Raw genomic sequence first — 7,182 nt, 5'->3', positions numbered from 1 at the left:
TTTATAAACCTCTCTTAAGTCTCCCCTCAGCCTCCTCCGCTCCAGAGAGAACAGCCCTAGCTCCCTCAACCTTTCCTCATAAGATCTACCCTCCAAACCAGGCAGCATCCTGGTAAATCTCCTCTGCACTCTTTCCAGCACTTCCACGTCCTTCTTATAGTGAGGTGACCAGAACTGCACACAATATTCCAAATGTGGTCTCACCAAGGTCCTGTTCAGTTGCAGCATAACCCCACGGCTCTTAAACTCCAACCCCCTGTTAATAAAAGCTAACACACTGTAAGCCTTCTTCACAGCTCTATCCACTTGAGTGGCAACCTTTAGAGATCTGTGGATATGGACCCCAAGATCTCTCTGTTCCTCCACAGTCTTCAGAACCCTACCTTTGACCCTGTAATCCACATTTAAATTAGTCCTACCAAAATGAATCACCTCACACTTATCAGGGTTAAACTCCATTTGCCATTTTTCAGCCCAGCTTTGCATCCTATGTCTCTTTGTTAGCTCAAGCCACAAGCTTCCGGAGCGTGACAGAGCAACAAGCTCACAACTCCTTGATTAAAATAAGATACAAGATCCTTCATTATAACTTAACCTTTTTTAAGCCAACTTACAAGGACTGATTTTAGAGGCAACATCTTGTCTTTGTTGATTTAAAATCCCAAACATGTTACCACCGGCAAAATCTTTGTTCTTTATCTGGGGATAAAATTCTCAGTTATTCCAAATTCCTCCAGGCGATGCTTAATATTTCCGCATTAAACTTATTCCCAGAAATCCTCAATTATAAACTAAAATAGACACGAGTTTCCGGGCAGTCGCAGGTATATGGTCAAGATAGTCCAGTCCCACAATGCCTCACATTCAATCTGCAGTCCTTCAATTATAACAGAATATGTGGCTGTATGTAGCTGCCTTGGCCATGGTCAACCCCAAGGGTGCCTTCATGAACTGCTGCAATACCTGAGGTGTAAGTACACCCACAGTACTGTTAGGAAGGGACTTCCAGCTACATATTCCAGACTTTCACTGGACTGTAGGTGGATATCAGATTGATATATTCCATTCAACCACACCCAAGGTGAGTTATTCCAATTCTTTTATTGTCCAGGACAATATATTCACAATGTCTTTAAAACAGAAATTAAACATTCCCATTTGATTTCAGACAGTAACGTATTCTGTTAGTTTGTTCTTTATTGTCAATGTCAGGCTGGGGTTGTTCCCCTTGGAGCAAAGGAGGTTGAAGGGAGATTTGATAGAGGTGGACAAGATTCTGACAGGTTTAGATAAGGTGGACAAAGAAAAGCTGTTTCCATTAGCTGATGGGCCAAGGATGAGGGGGACACAGATTTCTTGTTTTGGGTCAGAGATGTGGGGTGGGGGGGGGGGGGGGGGGGGGGGGGGGGGGGAGATGGGAGGAAGAATATTCTGATGCAGCGAATGGTAATGACCTGGAACTCGCTGCCTACGCGGGTGGAGGAAGTGGAGACAATAAACAATTAAAAAGGAAATTGGATGGGCATTTGGGATGTTCCAAACAGTACAAAGAACAAAGAAAATTACAGCACAGAAACAAGCCCTTTGGCCCTCCAAGCCTGTAGCAACCATGCTGCCCGTCTGAACTAAAACCCCCTACCCTTCCGGGGACCATATCCCTCTATTCCTATGCTATTTATATATTTGTCAAGACACATCTTAAAAGTCACTATCGTATCTGCTTCCACTACCTTCCCCGGCAACGAGTTCCAGGCACCCACCACCCTCTGTGTAAAAAATCTGCCTTGTACATCTCCTTTAAACCTTGCCCCTCGCACCTTAAACCTATGCCCCCAGTAATTGACTCTTCCACCCTGGGAAAAAGCTTCTGACTATCCACTCTGTCCATGCACCTCATAATCTTGTAGACTTCTATCAGGTCGCCCCCCTCAACCTCCGTCGTTCCAGTGAGAACAAACCAAGTTTTTCCAACCTCTCCTCATAGCTAATGCCCTCCACACCAGGCAACATCCTGATAAATATTTTCCGTACCCTCTCCAAAGCCTCCACATCCTTCGGGTAGTGTGGTGACCAGAATTGAACATTAGATTCCAAGTGCTGTCTAACTAAGGTTCTATAAAGCTGCAACATGACTTGCCAATTTTTAAACTCAATGCCCCGGCTGATGAAGGCAAGCATGCCGTATGCCTTCTTGATTATCTTCTCCACCTGCATTGCCACTTTCAATGACCTGTGTACCTGTACACCCAGATCCCTCTGCCTATGAATACTCTAAAGGGTTCTGCCATTTACTGTATATTTCCCATCTGTATTAGACCTTCCAAAATGCATTACCTCACATTTGTCCGGATTAAACTTCATCTGCCATCTCTCCGCCCAAGTCTCCAACTGATCTAAATCCTGCTGTATCCTCTGCCGGTTCCCATCGCTGTCCGCAATTCCACCAAACTTTGTGTCGTCCACAAACTTACCAATCAAACCAGTTACATTTTCCTCCAAATCATTTATATATATTACAAACAGCTGAAGTCCCAGAACTGAACCCTGAGGAATGTCACTTGTCACAGCCCTCCATTCAGAAATGTACCTTTGCACTGCCAACCTCTGTTTTCTTCTGACTAAATATCTCGAAACTTCCTAACACCCTGTCACTCTGTGATCCTCGTGACATTTGAAACCAGGTATTCGCAAAAAGACTCAAAGAGCATCAGCCCACTGGAGGCTGAGACCAGCCAGTCCAGCACAAAGAAAGCCTCTGCCCCTTCCCATTGACCAACTGTGAGAATGAACAAAATGCAGTCCTGGATGCAACTGAGAGCAGAAACAATAACAGCAGAATCCAACCCCTGTCATCACTCGTGAACTTGCTGGTGTCTCAGCAGGTGGGATGAAACTCTGAATCCCTTCCCACACTGAGAGCAGGTGAATGGTTTCTCCCCAGTGTGAACTCGCTGGTGTGCCCGCAGGTCGGATGATCGAGTGAATCCCTTCCCACACTGAGAGCAGGTGAACGGCCTCTCCCCAGTGTGAATTCGCTGGTGTGCCCGCAGGTTGGATACCCGAGTGAATCCCTTCCCACACTGAGAGCAGGTGAATGGCCTCTCTCCAGTGTGAACTCGCTGGTGTCTCTGCAGGTCGGATAACTGAGTGAATCCCTTCCCACACAGAGCAGGTGAACGGCCTTTCTCCAGTGTGAACTTGCTGGTGTGTCTGCAGGTTGGATAACTGAGTGAATCCCTTCCCACACTGAGAGCAGGTGAATGGTCTCTCCCCAGTGTGAACTCGCTGGTGTCTCTGCAGGTCGGATAACTGAGTGAATCCCTTCCCACACTGAGAGCAGGTGAACGGCCTTTCTCCAGTGTGAACTTGCTGGTGTGTCTGCAGGTTGGATAACTGAATGAATCCCTTCGCACATTGAGAGCAGGTGAATGGTCTCTCCCCAGTGTGAACTCGCTGGTGTGACTGCAGCTGGGATAACCGAGTGAATCCCTCCCTACAGTGAGAGCAAATGAATGGTCTCTCCCCAGTGTGGCTGCGCCGATGAGCTTCCAGCTCTGATGGGGCTCTGTATCCCTTCCCACAGTCCACACATTTCCATGGTCTCTCCATGGTGCAGGTGTCCTTACCTCTCTCTTAGGTGGACAATCAGTTGAAACTTCGTCCACACACAGAACAAGATTACAGTCTCTCCCCGCTGTGAATGGTGCGATATTTATTCAGACTGTGTAACTGGTTAAAGCTCTTTAGTCAGTGCATTGGAACACTCTCACTCAAGTGTGGCAGTGTGTTGATACTTTTTCACTCACACTGACCTTTCAAATCTTTTCAAATTGACAGACTGGACAATCATTTCTCCTTCTGGATTCAAAGTCCGATGATATTGAGGTCCCAAGGAATATGACTCTGTCACGTCTAGACGTGACGTTTGAGATTTTGGCCTGTGATTCCTTTTTCAATATCCTGTAAAATGAGTTTCCAAAAGTCATCAGTGTCAGAACAGGTTAGAAATTCAGAACAGACAATTTCTACGGAACATTCTTACCTCTCTCATTCCCCAAAAGCTGGAAATCTCCATCCCACACACTCTCTCCCCATTCTCAGCAGGTCTGGCAGCATCTGTATGGAGAGAAAAGAACTGATGTTTCAGAGCTTTGACAAAGGGTCATCTCGACAAGAAACATCAGCTCTTTTCTCTCCTTACAGATGCTGCCAGACCTGCTGAGATTTTCCAGCATTTTCTCTCTTGGTTTCAGATTCCAGCATCCGCAGTAATTTGCTTTTATAAGGCTGCAGATACCTCCTCCCAAGTAACATGCGTGTGCCCAAGACATCACCACTTGTTTCCCTTATTTCTTTCGCACCCATGGTGCTCTCCGCAGTAAACACAGAGGAGAAGTATTCATTAAAAATCTCACCCATCTCCTGCGGCTCCACACACAGATGGCCATACTGATTTTTAAGGGGATCTATTCTCTCTCTAGCCACCCTTTTACTCTTAATATAGCTATAGAACCTCTTGGAATTTTCTTTAATCTTACCTGCCAGATCCATATCAGACCCTCTTTTTGTCCTCCTGATTTCCCTCTTCAGTATTTTCTTACACTTTTTATAGTCAGAGTGATTCACTTGTCCCCGATTGCCTAAACCCAATGTATGCTTCCTTCTTTTACCTGACCAGAGCCTCAATGTCCCTTGTCTGCCAGAGATCCCTAAATTTACCATTCTTTCCCTGCATCTTAACAGGAATATACTGCCCCTGGATTCTTGATATCACACTTTTAAAACCTCCCATTTGCCAGTCATTCCTTTCCCTTCAAACAAAACTCACCTAATCGACATCTGCTAGATCCTGCCTAATGCCCACAAAAGTGGCCCTGCTCCAGTTTAGGGCCTGGACCTGTGGACCTATCCTATCTTTTTCCAAAACTATTTGAAACTATTGGTGCTCCCAATAGTGCTCCCTGACTGACACTTCAGTCACTTGCTCCACCTCATTTCTTGACTGTCTAATAGAAAGTGAGTCCAGGAATTGATAATGAAAAATAAGGAGCTGGGAGATGAATTGAACAAGTATTTTGCCTCGGTGTTCACAATCGAGGATACAGTTAAAACTCAGAAACAGCTGTAAATCAGAATAGTAATGAATTAATAATAATGAACAATAAAATACAGTGTAGGAGGAGGCCATTCAGCCCATCGAGCCTGCACCGACAACAATCCCATCCAGGCCCTATCCGCATATTTACCTGTTAATCCCCCTGATACCAAGTGGCAATTTATCATGGCCAATCCGTCTAACCGGCACATCTTTGGACTGTGGAAGGAAACCGGAACACCCGGAGGAAACCCACACAGACACGGGGGGAATGTAGAAACTCTGCACAGACAGCGACCTGAGGCTGGAATTGAACCCGGGTCCCTGGCACTGTTAGGCAGCTGCACTAACCACTGTGCCACCGGGCCACATGTCAGTGTCATCGCCCGACTCCAGCCCAGTCTCAGCTCATCTGGAACCCTCACCCATTCCATTGTGACCTCACACCCTCACCCATTCCATTGTGATGTCACACCCTCACCCATTCCATTGTGACGTCACACTCTCACCCATTCCATTGTGACGTCACACCCTCACCCATTCCATTGTGACGTCACACTCTCACCCATTCCATTGTGACGTCAGGGCTTCACTCTCCGATCACAATCCCTGCCGGCCTCCCACATGCAGCCTCAATGGCGGCAGTCAGCCCGGGTCTAACACTAGGACGGCACGGTAGCACAGTGGTTAGCATTGCTGCTTCACAGCTCCAGGGTCCCGGGTTCGATTCCCGGCTCGGGTCACTGTCTGTGTGGAGTTTGCACATTCTCCTCGTGTCTGCGTGGGTTTCCTCCGGGTGCTCCGGTTTCCTCCCACAGTCCAAAGATGTGCGGGTTAGGTTGATTGGCCAGGTTAAAAAATTGCCCCTTAGAGTCCTGGGATGTGTAGGTTAGAGGGATTAGCGGGCAAAATATGTGGGGATAGGGCCTGGGTGGGATTGTGGTCGGTGCAGACTCGATGGGCCGAATGGCCTCCTTCTGCACTGTAGGGTTTCTATGATTTCTATGATTTCTATGACTACAAGCTGCCGCTCCATTTGGTACAAAGGGGGGGACCGGGAAGTTCATTTCCGGGGTTTGGGATTGAACAACATGTTTACAAAATCTCTCCACCCACTCGCCACATTTATCATTCCCCTCACGCCGCCCTCTACCTCGTATTGATCTCGCTTCCAAGTTAAACCCGGCCGTCCGTCACCATTACCCGCTCTGCGCATGCTTCAGATCCCGCCCCTCATTCACTCCAATTGGTTGGAGGACCAGCCGCTCCCGCACTGTCCTCCAGCCCCGCCCCCCATTCACTCCGATTGGTTGGAGGACCAGCCGCTGCTCCGCCCCCTCGTCCTATTGGTCCGGAGCTGCCGTCAATCAGTGCCCGGGCATTGTGATGTGGAGCATGCGCAGTGTCATTGCTGTCCTTGGCGCTTGTTTGTCCCGGAGAAGCGGAGTCAGCGTTCGGCGGTGGCTGGGAGGATTTGGAAACACTTTGTGGATCCGCAAACCCTTCAGAATCATTGTCAGCTCCCTGGTTTGCAGCTGCGGGGCTTCTCCCTCCCTCCCTCCCGGGAACAGGCCCAGGTTACCGGCCCCATCCTGGCTCAGCCACTGGAGGATGGTTCACATCAGAGGATGGGGGAGGGGGACAATAAATAAGAGGTTACACTTTGGCCTCAAATCAATGAGGACTCTGATCTCTGGGAAGGAAGGAAACCCTGGGAGGTGGGCGGGGAGGATTCACAAACGCCCGCTGGAGGTCCCAACACCCCCAATAAGACCCATTGGTTTTATTGTCAGTCTGCAGACAGGAGCTGGAGAACTGAACCCAGACAGAGGAGAGGGAGGGAGAAAACTGGGAGTGGAGGAAAGAAATGGTGAGATGGGTTTGGATTTCAGCCCAGGGAGGAGGGAGAGTGTGTGGGGCGGAGATTTACAGATTTGGGGGAACAAGAGAGGAAAAAATGTTCCAGACAAACTAGAATTGTCTGTTCAGAGTTTGTATCGTGTTCTGACAGTGATGACTTTTCGAAACTGTTTCTACAGGATATTGGAAGTGAAAGATTGGCAGACAGAAAATTCAAACCGGACATC

The sequence above is a fragment of the Mustelus asterias genome, unplaced genomic scaffold (genome assembly GCF_964213995.1).
Source record: "Mustelus asterias unplaced genomic scaffold, sMusAst1.hap1.1 HAP1_SCAFFOLD_310, whole genome shotgun sequence".
In the NCBI taxonomy this organism is placed as follows: Eukaryota; Metazoa; Chordata; class Chondrichthyes; order Carcharhiniformes; family Triakidae; genus Mustelus; species Mustelus asterias.
This window is presented reverse-complemented; position numbering follows the sequence as displayed.